The sequence below is a fragment of the Solea solea genome, chromosome 2 (genome assembly GCF_958295425.1).
Source record: "Solea solea chromosome 2, fSolSol10.1, whole genome shotgun sequence".
Taxonomy (NCBI): domain Eukaryota; kingdom Metazoa; phylum Chordata; class Actinopteri; order Pleuronectiformes; family Soleidae; genus Solea; species Solea solea.
The window spans coordinates 17,364,992-17,380,543 of record NC_081135.1 but is presented as its reverse complement, the minus strand read 5'-3'; the positions used below and the strand labels follow the sequence as shown (position 1 = coordinate 17,380,543).

The following is a 15,552-nucleotide window of genomic DNA, read 5'->3' as shown; positions in this document are numbered from 1 at the left end:
CCAAAGCAGAATTGCGAAGATAACATTTAAACAAATGCTTTGTCATTGTATGTGTTGCCACAAACAGCACAAAACACAACAGACAGTCAGACAGGCATGTGTCTGAGCCACAGTGATGTAATGTGATTAGCTGTGAGAGAGATTTTCCAGCAGGAGCGACACAGAGGGAAGGAGTACAACTTATTCACATACTGGGTAACACAGCATGATGTTGTGTATTGATGAGGAGACAGCATTGTGCTGCACGGGCAGGAAAATGGCTTTTGTACCAAGCTGGACTGCTTTTATTTGACTTTATTGTATAACAAACGTCTTGTGTCAAAGGCGAACAATGGGTTGGAAACACACTTGGACAAATGCATGCCTCTGTAATACACATGCTTTTAGATTAAAAGCTGCAAGCAGCACAGCAAAGACAGTCAAGCCAAGAGTCCATCTCTTACTAAATCATTGGTTTTCAATTATTTTCTGTCATGCCCCCCCCTAGAGGACAGATTTTTTTCACACACCCCCTTGAAATACTATTGAGAACCTGATAATATTTATTCATTCATCTGTATAAACCACTGTATGACTTTTCACGCCCTGCCTCTCACACCCCCCTGACACCTCACCGGCCTGCCCCACCATTAAGACATATAATAAGACATTTTAGCCCTTTTTGACATCATAGTAAGCATAGAGTAAATGCTGTATAAAGACATGATGTCAATAGCTGATCTCTAGTTAATATTGCCACTTAAGGTATACCTTTGTCATAAATGAGGAGTTAAGGGTGATAATAACATGTCCCTGGTTACGAAACAACATGCATTATACATTTTCATTCATTATAATCAAACAGCTATGCAAACTACAAATATTTTAAATATACTATATGTTGAAAAAAACATATAAAAATTGAAATTTGAAACAATGATGTGAGCAATACATACAAAAACAATCCATATCTTTACTGCAAGTTGTCCTTCTTGCATTAGTATAAAGGACCTCATATTTTGATGGTGTCTCATGTGGTAAGGCTCTATCTCGTTTTGAGTACATACCAGTAAATATTGAACCTAAAGAGTGACTAAACGTTATATCACAAAAAAAAGTACCTAAATCATTCAGGCCTATATGTAAACTATCTGGTCAGAGAAGCGATTCTGGTTTTCTTCAATGGCAACATGCTTTTCATTAAACTTGAAACAATATGTGTATGGTGAGAGTAAGCGTGTCCTGGTTCCCGGTGCTGGAGATGCATATTACAAAGTCAAATCTGACAAACATCCCAGTAACTTCATAAAACCAAACTTCACAAAGCTTCCACTATCTCTTCAACTGGTTTGATTAAATGATTTAATTATAAAAAAAAAATAATAATTACGATAACATGTTTCCCATTGTTTGCAGAAAAGAGTCAACATGCTTTTGTGTTAGAATAAAGTGTCAACTACCCACAAATCACTGCTTTTTATGACGTAAATGTCATTAATAATAGAAATAAGTAAATAATAAACAATAGAAATCTATAAATATAAAAAAATATTATTATTAAACAATACTTGGTACACGTAGCTACAATGGTAGATCTATCTCCATCAGTTTACACCAAGGCATCAGTCATTTTAGACTTTAAAAGACATATTTCAACTGTGTAGCACATATTCTGTTCATTTAAAGAATAAATAAATTGCCCCACATATGACTCAGCCACATTTTTTTGCTGAGTTTTATTTATACTTTCACAGTCTGTGCCAAGAGAACCATTTCATATTTAGGATGACAGATTGTAATAGATCTAAATTTCTCTTTTTTTATATCAGATCCGCAAGATGCACAGTAAAATGTCAACAGTAGATTTGTAATTAAAGTATAGTATTACGATTTAAAAACAATGGCTGTGGACCAATTGAGTGAATCAGGAAAAAAAAACACAACACAAAAGCAACAACAAATAAGATCTGCTTTAACTCAAAAATAACTCAAATCAAATGACCTTGAATTCAAGTTAAAAACTAAAATAAGCCATTCATTGTTCTTAGTCTTGACCTGATATGAGTCAAACAGCGCTTGTTTGATCAATGCTCTTATGCTGCCACATGTGACTGTTTCTTTAATGACCTTGCATGCCCATCACAGTAATATATCACACCAGACAGGTGGTATATATAAATCTGTGGTGTAGGAACTACAGGCCAAAGATCACTCTTAATGAGGATGCTCAGACGCCAATGAAAAATACACACCATAACTCCTGATCTCACACTGGCACAGGAGTTGTCTGACACTGCAGTCACGAGTGCACTCTGGAGATGTGCTTGTGCGCGACAGATACAGTATTACACCTTCACCTCAAATGCAGCTTTTCTCTCAGCCCCTCATGCTTAGTTTCCACATAGATTTGTTTCATATTCATGTATAGACTCCATCTTTATCTTCATTATAATACAGAGAGATGCCACTGCAACATGGGAGCGTATTTATTCCCTGGTTCTGGAATATCAAATGTGCTTGATAATGCCATGTGGTTACATCATAAGATTTAAGTCAATAGTATTATTATTATCAATACATATATGTACATTTACACACATGAATGGATGGAAGCTTTGCAAATTATGAACTAACCAACATGCATTTCACTGCTAATTTTAGCAAACAGCTTGCCAGGAATTAGTAGAAGAAAAAGAACAGCCCTTCCTTTCCCAAGCATGTCAGTAAACTACGGTGGCCTTTACGTAGCGGAAATCGTGTAAACATTCTTTCACAACCCAACTCTCCCACTCTTCATTGATTCATGTGTTGGGTTTATGTGGGCAGAGCCATTTTCTGTTTGAAACACTGTTTGTTCGGGCTGCTGTAAATACATGTCAGCACAAGATAGCGGCCTTTGTAAAGCAAGGCCCCTGCCTTAAGTACATATACAATGCTAATTCTAAGGCTACAAAACCCCAACATTTTTATTGCAAACCAAGAACTATACACACATTCTTAAGTTTCTGCCAATAATTCCACCTAATTGTTTCACAACGGACCATTAAAACTGCACTTACAGGTAATGTGTGTTCTGCCAGTGATATTATTGCAAAGCACTGCATATCTATTTTATATGTTGTTGTTTACACACACACACAAGCCACTCTCTCTCTCTCCGTCTCTCTCTCTCTCTCTTGCACCATGTTTTTTCTCTTCCTGCCCATAGATAACAGATGCAAATTAGTTACCAGCTAACTCCAATGTAATTACTTCTAATTGTGCACTGTGTCTGCACAAATAAACAATAAAATAAATCTGTTCTTTCTCTTCACCCTCCATATTCACTAAAAATGCAGATTATCTGTGCTGGACCACTGGTTACATGCATAAACTGTGGACATCATTGTCATGGTAACATTAATGTGAACTGTAGCAACTTTCCTTGTCAGGATTAATATATAGTTTGGGTGTAGGTTTAAGGAAATATTGTGGTTTAGGTTAAAATGAGTACTTGTTTTATCGGTAAATAACTTTTATAGTCATATTTGCTGTGACCACTAGATGTTGTTTAGCAATAAAACACAACTATGGTTCATCATAAAGCTGCTGGAACAGACAACTCATGGGCTCGGTTGTAACAGGAGGACAGTCTTAGGTTATGAGAGGTCACACAATCATAAACACAATAATAAGCAGCTTCCATGGTCGACCTATGGGCTCATTTTGTTTCTGCACTGCAGAAGGGTCTAAATAATTAATTGTGAGTTTTTTGTGTCTGGGTGTTAGGGTCAGGTCTGGGTTTTCACTGCTACTATAGCAGTCATATACACTGCAGTAATGAACAGCTTCACACGTAATCACAGCTGTCTTTGCCGAACTCAGTCTAATCCCAAGCAGCTGGCGAGGCTGTGTTTGGATGGCACTGTGTCTGCACCCTGAGGAATAGCTGAGTCCAGCTTCAACAATAATCCACAAAGATCCTTCTGCTGTCTTGCCCGTCAGTTGCACAATAACAAAACATGAGCATGACTACATAAAACCGAGGTTAAAAAGTGCAAAATATTATTGGCTTGGAATTATCACATGATGTCTATAGTACCTTTGTATCTCTAACATGCGTACATGTAATACATTTAAAGGCACAGTAAGTACAATTTTACAACATTTATTGGTGAAGTTGCATGTTGCTGCTGAATTACCCCCCACCTCACCCACCCAAATGTGTATTTTGTCCATTGTGGGCTATTGTAAAATCATAAGGTCCAAAATGGTGGCCTCTGTGAAGCTGACCCAGCTCTGTCGTTACTTGATTTGTACTGGAAACCTGATTTGTCCTGCACATGTGTAAAGTGTGACTACTTCCTGTTAAGGGATTTCAAATTCAATCATAATATTATATTACCTTATATATTTTTCAAAACAAGAGTCAATCTCTTTCGCTTTTTTTTGCTACTTCCTTTGCCATAGTGTTAACATTTTGCCATAGTGTTAGTAAAAAAAAATGCTTAAAAAAATCTTGATAAAAAATTTAAGATGCACATTTTAATTATATTTCACTCTATTAGTTAACTCAATGGTACAAATCAGGTAGTGACAAGCTCCTGATAAAAATATAAAAGGCTCATTCTAGTGTAATGAAAAACAACAATTGTATACTTGTAACACCATGGAAATATTTTGTCTTGCACTTTACCATACTGTTGTGATAAATGTCGGCAACATCATTCATCTTTCAACCCAAAAGGTTGATGGTTCAATTCCCAGCTATGCTAGTCTACATATCAGTATGAATGTGTGGGTGAATAGCAAATCTGTAGTGTAAAGTAGCTTTGAGTGGCCATCAAGATGAGAAAAAACACTATATAAATACAGACAATTTACTCAATACATAATAATTTCAGAACTAAGGTCTAATTAAAAAAAAAAGAACACGTCTTATAATTCAACTTTCACTATGTTAAAAAGGGATAGTTCAGGTTTTTTTTTAAAGTTAAAGGAACTGACACATGTACGGTTATTTTAGGTTTTTTGACTTGTTGTAGTGGCAAATGTATACTTATTTCTAAGGCCACCAAAGGTTGTTAGCTGTAGGCAGGTTTCTATGTGCTTGACTCATAGGTACCATTTAAATTCCTCAATCACCAAGGCAAGAAGGGTTTGCACATTTATTTCCACTTGCCATCCAAGTTACATTTCCATCCAAGCTTTTTTCAGAGCACTGAGCCTGAACAGTGCAGCGTCTTTCTCATGTCTCTGCTCCTGAGTGGATCTAATCGCACAGCATATGTGAAACTTTATTTTGATAAAGTTTTGTGACGGGCCAAAACGTACTGAAATACCGTTGTGTTGCCGTTGTGTATTGGACTGAACAAGGCGTATCGAACGGTTCGGTAAAATACCGAATATTGTTGCATCCCTATAGTCCACGGTACCCTTTATCTAATGAACAACATCAAAGGTCCACAAAGCCACGTTCCTTTCCTTGCAAGAATATTTAATCAAAGGCTTAAGGCCAACAGTTAACTACTTTAACTGTTCACAGATTACGCTGTAACAAGTAATACTGCATATCATATTAACCATACACTAAATTAACTTAATACTGGCTCCTATATTTCCCGGCCCCTAAATGGGAGGCAGCAAGGCTACCAATTACTCCAAAATAAAAAGGAGTCTGCAATATACATATATGTGCCCAGCCATGGAAAAACGAATGACTTAGTAACCGTTAATGTGGTATGTTGAGGTTGTCACGCACCTTCTGTCACATTTCTTCGCACAGGCATTCTGGAAAATCCTGATTGTATGGCTGCAACAAAAGCTGCTCTACATTCTCCACTGAAATGTGGTTTACTATAGCTAGTGGATATCCACAGCTCTCTAAGTTGGTGCTTGTGTAAGCTCTAAGTGGACCATTGACTGTCCATCCAAGAATGGTTCTGACGGCATATGGCTCGTTGCCTCTACTGTTAATCACATGCCATGGCTCCAGTGCTTTGTGCACATTGCTCCCAATAAGAAGCCTAACATCTGTGTTAATACTGAGTATTCGTACTTCACTGAGGTGGGGCCATTTTTCTATGTCTTCCTGGGCTGGGATGTTTTCTATTGACACTGGAATGCTATTCTGTGTATAAACCTTGGGTAGATCAATGTAATTGTTTTTGTCCATCTTGCTGGCTTCCAGGTCCGTAAGTAAGAAACTTTCCACATGATGCTGAGGGCTCATAGTCTTCTCCTCCAGCTCGGTACGTCTGGCCTAAAAGTTCAGCTGTCTTGCAAAGTGCATCGGTGCAGAATGTTGCAGTGCTACCTGGGTCCATAAAGGGATAGGTCTCCACTACTGTTGACTTCTCGCAAGTAATCTCATCACAGCTACTTTTCAAAAGAATCCACAAATAAAATCTACTCCAGCATGAGTCTACAATATGTTAAGAATATATCTGCCACTTTCTCTTGTCTTTAGACTGCCTTTTTTGACTGGAAACTGAAGTTTGAGTCACTTTAATTATCTCCCCATTGCAGAGGTCCACAGAGAAAATCGGCTATTTTAAAAGCTATTTTAGATCAGGGCACACAGGAGTTGTTGATCCACTTCTGCCTCCATCACTGATTTGAAATTTGTTATTTTGTGACTTTAATAAAAACCCTGCACTAGGGATGTCACGATAACTTGATTTCACAATTAATCGCGGTATTAAACGCTACGGTATATTAATCGTAACGTTCCCTCAATACCGTCAGAAAAAATATGCCGGAACCATCCAGGTAGTTCAGCGCAACTCAAACGGAATGAAAACAAATTTACAATACCACCACGTGTTACTGCAAGTGTTGCTTTGTTTTTGTTCCATGCGAGTTGCAGAATAGAGCCGTTCCCGATTGTTAAAGTATGGCGGAACATTTTTTTACCAAGGTGTCATTGTGGATGACGGCGTGCCAGCCTGCAAATCATGCCACAAAATAATTGTAGTGAAAAGAGGAAATACGAGTAATATGTTTCACCATCTGCGGGATAACCACCCAGCTCTGTACGCCAGAGTAAAGGTTAACGCACAGTAACTCAGTTAATACGATAATGTTCAACTAAAATAACATTAAATTGGTAGGAAATTAAATGTTAGCGTGTCAATTGCAATTAATTGTGTACGACACGTGTTTGGCTTTCAGTGCAACGTGACGAGTTAAACAACATCCAGTTAATGTTAACGTTATGCGTAATGTGATGTCCGTTGCATAATAATCGTGATAATCGTAATATTGTGATTAATTCTCTGACAATAATCGTACCAAGAAAATCTGTAATTGTGACATAGCCTGAACTACCACTTTTTTCACACTTAAAACCCATTAATACATTTTCAAGAAATAAAATAAAATAAAAAAATCCATATTTTTTTATTATACAATTAATTAATCATCCACACAATTTTAATTTAATGTACAATGGTTTTACATCTCTAAAGAGTGAATGGCCATTTGTGTGATTTCTAAAACATTATCATGTCTCTGCACTGCTCTGCACTTGTCTTTCCTAAATAATGAAACACTCATGGCAGAAAATGAAAAGCTAAGGCTCTCATGTATAAGTAATGATCTATGTCTGTGACGTGATGAATAATGAAATGACTTAGCCTTTATTTAACCAGACTTGTATGGAATAAGAGATGGTCAGTATACTGTAATTCCATATCATGTGGTTTCTCTGCAGCTTTGTCTGTTGTTTAGGTCAGTACAACTACATTTAGGATAATAGCATCAAACTCTGCCATATCAGTGTGTCATCTTCGCCCATGTTGGTATAATAACGATGTAAAAATGGAGGACCCAAATGCAGTTTTCAAAAAAGGAAAAAAATAGTCTGTAATGAATTAAACTTTAAAAAAAAAAACAGGGAAGCAGGAATTGACAGAACTATAAGCACACATTAATAAAAAGTCCAACTAAAAGTGCCTGGATGATCCAGGGGTTGTGACATTTAGAGCCTGTCAGAAAAATGTAATACTGTGTTTCAGTCAGTAAAAGGATTAAATCAAAAAAAGATAAATGATCAGTGTTTTCAGTGACGGCCAGCATCAGTCAGAAAAAAAAATCTGCTTACTATTACTCTTGAAAGTTTTGTACTGAAAAGAACAGGGAGCCCTAAAAGAGAACGTTGTGTCCTTGAATGAGACAATTACAATCAAGTGCTGCACCAGTTTAGCGTGGGAGGAGATGATGGGCCTCAGAGAAACAATCCAATAAAAAAACCATCATTTGAATAGTGGGCGTGTCCACTGCATGTCCACCTACACTTGCAACCATACACCTGTCACATGGTAGCTCAGTACAAGCTGGGCCGTGTGGTCAATTTTACTCTCAGTGAAACCATGATCATGATAAAAAAACAATCTTGTGAGCCAATCTTATCATCCAACATCAGAACAATAAGCACATTTCAGCCATGACTGAAAGCCACATCCACTAGTGGATCAAGACAAACAGCTGATGGAGTGCAAAGCGCGGGGGCCAAGAGGGAATTCTCTCTGCACTGTATATAATATGCATAGCACACACAAATTATTTAGCCAAGGTTGCGTAAGGCTTGAATGCTGCATCTGCAGTCCCTGAGGTTCGAGCAGATGTCACAGCTGGTCAAGCTCAAAGCCAACTTGTTATAGATAAAACACAAGTGCTGGGTCCTGCAGATGCTGGGATGGTCGTACGAGCTAGAAGAAATGAGTCAGCCACAGCTAGTGCTGAATTGTTGTTCTTGTTCATTAACATGGCACAGTCACTGCTAAGACACTTTCCTTGTTGACAAATGGTCTTTCAGCACAGACAGTGTGTCTGTGCTGAAAGACAAAACAACGTATCTTACTAAAAGAAGTAAGTTTACATTACTCAAATTTCCAAAAATTCCCATGAATTTAACCTAACTCAAAAATATTAGTATTGTTGATATAATTTCAGTTTGTTCCATTCAGCATTGGCTTTATACTATTACACAAATCTAAGTCCCACAGTAATATAGTGCTAGTTTTTTGCTAGGATTTTTTGTTTTTATTTATTATATTATTTAATTTGTAACACAAATGACTGCATTATGCACGATGCCCAGTATGTGAACGCCAACCTGCGAGATGACATCGTTGTCTTTGCACACGACACAGAGTACCTGCTGCACTCAACGTTGGATTAGCGGAGAAGCCACAGAGGACCGCTGCTGTGTTTGCTGCTTTTCATTTCTTTGTCGATGATGTTGTCTTAGATAGGAGGTAAGCTACTATTTTATCACTGCTTTATATGCCGTAAGATATATAAAAGCGCATACTGAGTTGTGGAAAACGTTAGCATTAGCTTCCAAGCACACCTCATTCCTGCTTTAAAAAACACTTTTAAAACATTAAACGTTAGTGTAATCGCGGTCAAACTTGTTTGTCGAGTAAAGCTGACACTAAGAAACGTCAGTTTGTGAAATTTTTATGTTTAAGAAAAAAAAGGCAACTATAGTTTGTTAGCTTGTTAGCTAATATCCCCATGATTTTCAAACTAGAGTAACATGCTGTATTTTCATTCGGTTAGCTGATGTTAGAGTTCAGGTTAATTTTTAAGTGCTCAATGAGGGAACTATGGAAGCAAATCTGTACCTTAATTCAAATTAAAATGGATTAATTAAAGAGAACCAATTTGTCAAATTTTAATGCCCGCTCTGTTTTCGCAATTATTAGGAAATGGAAGACATACAAGATCACGTTATGGTGAGCAACACGCTACGTCATCATGGATTGAAATCCCGCCAGACAAGTTCCCCAGCTTAAACCAAAACATGTCCAGGCCCGTCTAAAGTATGCCAGAGGCCATCTGGATGATCTAGAGGAGGATTGGAAGAATGTCATGTGGTCAGATGAGACCAAAATACAACTATTGCATCCCAAGAGCACCATACCCACTGTGAAGCATGGGGGTGGAAACATCATGCTTTGGGGCTGCATTTCTGCAAAGGGGACAGGATGACTGATCCGTATTGCAGAGAGGATGAATGGGGCCATATATCGTGAGATTTTAAGCAAAAACCTCCTTCCCTCAGTAAGAGCATTGAAAATGAAACGTGTCATGCTGTTGGGATCACAGCATGACAATGATCCCAAACACACCGCCCGGGCAACGAAGGAGTGGCTCTGTAAGAAGCATTTCAAGGTCCAGGGGCCTCATGTATAAACCGTGCGTACGTACAAAAAGACGGCATACGCTTGCTTTCACACACAGACGGCATGTATAAAAATTTACTTATTTTGAGCAAATTACTGAAATTAATTTTCCACAGATTAATATTTATTTAAAGACACACAGCTGCTGACATGAACTCATGTCAGTCTATAATGTTTTAAACACTCCAAAATAAAGTTAAGGACCAATTTGTTGTAAGAAAATGGGAGTTGAACATTGATTGGAACATTTTCTTTATCCCGTTTTAATCCATACGATTAAATATACGACCTAACTCATTGGGTTTTATAGTAATATATTGCCTGGCTTCTGTTTTTGCTATAACTATGGTACCTTCAGACATTCTTATGCTGTGAACACACAAGGCAAGGCACACTTTAAAGTGGGAATTTCCCACTTCATTCACGTCATTAATTAAATGAGTAAGACAATAAGACTTTGAATATATCTATATGATCTATACTCATCCTTATTTCAGTATTCAGTATTGTGAATCAATTGAAATGAATTATTTAGTCAATTACTTAATACATTATAATTGATTAAATCCTATACTTTGTATTCTTTGCATGGTTTATTTTATTGTTTTGGATGGATGGAAGGATGTTGTAATTTTGTCCTGTGTGCTGGGTGTATTGTTATGTCTGCATATAAGAACAGTACCAAAAAAAAGAAGACGGAATTATTCAGTTTGTCATAAAATATGGTGAAATACTGTGTACATTACATAATGTCTCATCGCATGATATTTGCTAAGCTAATGGTACTCAAATTGATTGAAGATTTTCAACAATGCTGGTGCATGGAGAAAAAAAAAATTAAACCCAAGAGGAGATTAATGACACAGGTTCTCATTTAGTGCTGCATGACAGCAACATTATGAATGTAACAACCACTCAGAGCAATAGCTGGTAATGGCTGCCAATGTGTGGCAAACATACTGATGTTTCAGGACTGAGAACACTATTGTCAAATGTGGCCTTTTTCCTCTGAATATTTCTACACACACAACACTAATTTGGATACACACTAACACATTATCATGTGTTAAATTCTGCTTCTAATGACTAAAAAAACAAATGTGACTTGATTGGAGCTTTGACCTCAAAGATGAAACTTCCAACCCTGGTCTCCACCAGAAAACAACTTTGCTAATTTACTTTTTCTAACCTTCTAAAACATTCCATTTGTACACACTAGGTGGAAAAGAAAGGATTTCTAAACCAACATAGTTTAAAGGCAGCTGTGGAATGTCTGCTACATTTTACATAGATTTTGAAAATCCTATAAATATACATTTAAATCCTCCTCTATACTCTACTAAATAGCCAGGACTCTTTAATATGAAGCTGCGTATTGCTACGTCATGCATGGGTAAAAATAAGTGATAATACTAAGTGGGAACTCATAAGTGATTGATCTAAAGGACACTGAACAGAACACACAGGGTATTGAAGGCATCTACAGTGGATCCTTTTCATTTCCTCCATGACACAAAAAAAAACATGATGGTTGAATTATGTAAATCCTTATGAGCAGTTCAACAAGAGTTAATAAGAACTGATTGTTGTCAGTGGTGAGTCTGAAATGTTATTATACTCATAAGGGCTGGTGATAACACATCATTTGTGTAACTGTGCTTGTGTGGGGGCTCAGTGGTTGGTTACCCGTACTGGATGTACACTTCAGCTTAATCTAACTGTGTCAGGCTAAGAAAAATAAATAAAGGCTCTAGTCCTGCACACATTTCAGAATAAAGCTTTGTTTTTCTTAAAAAAAGAGAGTGGATTAAAATATAAAACTGTGCTTGAGTGCTTTAAAACAGGTGACATATGAGACAGATATAAACTGTAGTCAAAGATCATTTCCACTGTCTCTTTTGCTGTGAAACCCATGGCTCATGCAAATCAAACAGTAAATGGTCTACATTTACATATAGCTATTTTCTAGTCTTTCATAACCATTCAAAGCTGCTTTACACTACAGACATCCACCCATTCATACCCACTCACTCACACATTCCATACAACACATCTATATGTGCATCTATCATATATGTTTCATACCCATTCACACTACCGGCACAGCCACCAGGAGTAACGTGGGTTAAAGTGTCTTGCCCAAGGACACACTGGCATGCAGACTAGCAGAGCTAGGCATCAAATCTACAACCGTTTAGTTGAAATACCACTTGCTCTACCACTGATCCACTGTTGTGTGGCCACTTATATCAGCACACAGCCAACTTGTGTGCCCAAAATGAAAACGGTGAAGCCAGTGGAAAGAGACCTTGTAAGCCGGAGATCACTGGTTCAAATTCCAACAGGTCAAGAGCTGGGGTATCTCTGAGCAAGACACTGAACCCCAATTGCTCTCCAGGCATGGCTCAGTGGCTGCCCACTGCTCCTAAGTATTGGAAGGTTGCTAGTAGATGATGGGTTAAATGCAACAAAAGCATAACATTATGCAGCACACAGCACTCCAGTGTGAACCTGGCCCTACTGTGGTAACAATGACTTGCTTAAAACATTTGACTGTGATGATGGCTTATAACCAGAATCCCCATTCTTCATTCAGACACTATTTATTATAATATATGGTGCAAATATGTTTAAGTGTGTTTCTGCTCTCTATTGTAAAGGGAAGGTGGAGGAGAATCAACATTTTATAGTCTATTTATCATCCTCTTCTCAGGTAGATATTTTAATCATGATAATGGACAGAAAATTAAACCACATCAGTCCTGAGGCTCCTATAAGAGCTGGTCTCCCTTCTCTGAATATAGGCATAAGGATTGCTGGATTGAGAGAAAGGCCATTCTGAGTAAAATTTTCAATTTCTTTCAAAATGTATTTTAATGAGTGGTGAAAGCTGAAAACCCAGAGGTTTGAAGTCTCCATTTCCAGCAGGAAGAGGTCACCTAGGACTGTTGCTAATACTCGACTCTATTTCAATTTGATATAGTTGTCAGCAGTAAAGCAGCAAAGTTATCAAAGTAACGTTTACATGTTGCATCTAAGTTGTATATAGGTTAGCTGTTAGCAAAGTAAAGCTGACTTGATTTCACTTGAGAATAATCTCAATCTCATTCAAATATAAATGTTTGTTCAAGAATAAGTCAAAGAAAATGTTTTCACTCAGGTGCATTTTCAGTGTGTGCTAACATCTAACGGTATTCACAGCCACAGCAGATAATAATAATTATGGAAAATTACTATTGCTGTTTTAAAAATGTAAAGGCCACATAGACTGGAAGCTCCAATTAACGCTGCGTTTGTGTGTGTGTATCTGCGTCATTACCTCGTTTATGAAACCCTAAAGTTTCAGAAAAACAGTTCAGCCACTGCTGAGAAAATAGTGTTGTATTGTTTTCCTGGGCTCTGCGAAGCGGATCGACACTTCCTTAATTTGATGTCGTCATCAGAAATCCTCACCACTCCTCTCACCACCGTAGCGCCTCCCGGTGCGGGCACTAGTCCGGGCACATCTGGTTACGTACATTCAACCGCAGAAGAAGAAGAACTATTCTCGTTGTAGCTGCTGAGATGCAGAGCATCCACCATGCCAGAGGGGGAGCTGTGTATCTGAGAGCTGGCCTATCTATTACGTCACTTCCAGGTACCTGGCCAATCACAGGACAGTAGGAAAGCTCTCGTTGGCTGGCCAATCACAACACAGTCCACGTTCTGGGGGTGTGGTTTTGGTCTGAAACAGCGCGGCAAGTCGCTGCAAACAACCGATCAAAATATCTTCTCACTGACGCTCTGTCAGTGAGGAGATATTTTGATCGGCTCGTTTGCAGCGACTAGGAGGTTTTTAACCATGAAAACAAGTTAATATATGTAAGTAGACCTCCATAACTAACATGTGTGATACAAGCATTCTATGTCGCCTTTAAAAAAAGTTACTATCAAAATGTACTCTTTAGGCTACAGAGGCCACCAGCTCTGTAACCATGGAACCACTGGCTTTTAGAAGGGGCATGACTGAGATTATGGACCAGGGCCTTGATGTGGAGGTGATGGCCATTCACACCTCACAGTCTCTCACTCTTCACCCAGAGCTTTGCATCCTTGCTGCACTCAGTCAGTGTATTAGTGTAAATTGTCAATTCATGCATGCATGAATGAAATGAATTAATTGTTGAATGAATGAACAATTCAAATGAACAATTCACACTATACACAAACATACTGGTGGGAATAGTTGCCCTTATTTTTCCAAATCCTATAGTTCACGCTTTAAGTTCTCATATTCTTTCTCCATTTCTTTTTTTAATTGCACACAGCGTGGCTGGAGATATCGCACAATGCACCTCTGAAGTACCTACCCATAGGCCAGGCATTATCATTCCAGGGAATGGGGGAGAGACGTCACTTGCCATCCTGGGCACAACGAGAATATTGCCAAGAGAAAGCAGCCAAGACAGGTTTTCTCAGAGTATTATAATTACCAAAATTTGAATGTTCACAGCTAACTCAGTTGGTATATTTTGCTGAAATGTTTATGTATTCCTGGGGAAAAGAAAAGTGTAGCATAGTCAAATATTTGTTCCGATTTTATGTGTAATTGTATTCCCTGTCCTTAAGAAAAATGTTCACGCCAGCTTGTAGAAACACTCATCCAGAGTGTCATGAACAGAAGATGCAACCTAACCATAAAGTACAAGGTGCCAACCTCCTCACTTGCGCTGCCACAGCCTGCACTGCAGACCATCATCATCATCTAAGGCTACAGGGTAGCTTAGTAGCTCTGCTTCTGAAGTGTTTGTTGTCAACCCTTTTCCCTGTTACATACTCGAATGGAGCAACAATAAGGCCTTTAAAATAAACCTCAACCAACATGAACTTTTAATGTCTTCATCCTCAGCCACCTCTTATTCCTTCATCATCCTCAACTGTTCTTTGCTGTATTGTGGGCACCAGATCTTAAAATTCCCCTTCTACCATATCAGTTTGAAAACGACTTCCTGCCATCGTCCTTTCTTTCTCTGCAGAGCAAGAGCCTGTCAGCGTAACTTCAAGTGAAGATGGCCAATACCGTGTTTACATTAGGAGTGAGGTCCAGTCCCCCTATGGGTCTAAAACATGCAGAACTAGCAATGTAGTTTTCATCCTCCGATGATGCAAAATTACGGGATCAGAGGGTTTTTCTCAAACTAGGATTAAAGATATTTCTTAACTCAGGGGAAACTGAGCGAGGGAAACACAATCATTTGAAATTACTACTGGTATTCTAATAATGCAAAGCTTATTGAAAATTGGCGAAGTATTCCTTTAAATGGGTACATATTACAGAGAAAATCAAACAGAAACAGTAAATGAGACTTCATATTTTATAGTGCAAATCAACCAGAAAACCCCAGATCTCTGGTGAAAACAG

The 15,552-nt window shown here is 38.1% G+C and overlaps 1 protein-coding gene across 2 annotated transcripts in view; it reads right to left on the bottom strand.

Moving 5' to 3' along the window:
- Positions 1–15,552, bottom strand: part of LOC131444761 (inactive dipeptidyl peptidase 10-like) — a 278,070-nt gene that overhangs the window by 82,809 nt on the left and 179,709 nt on the right. The gene's annotated exons all lie outside the window — the stretch shown is intronic.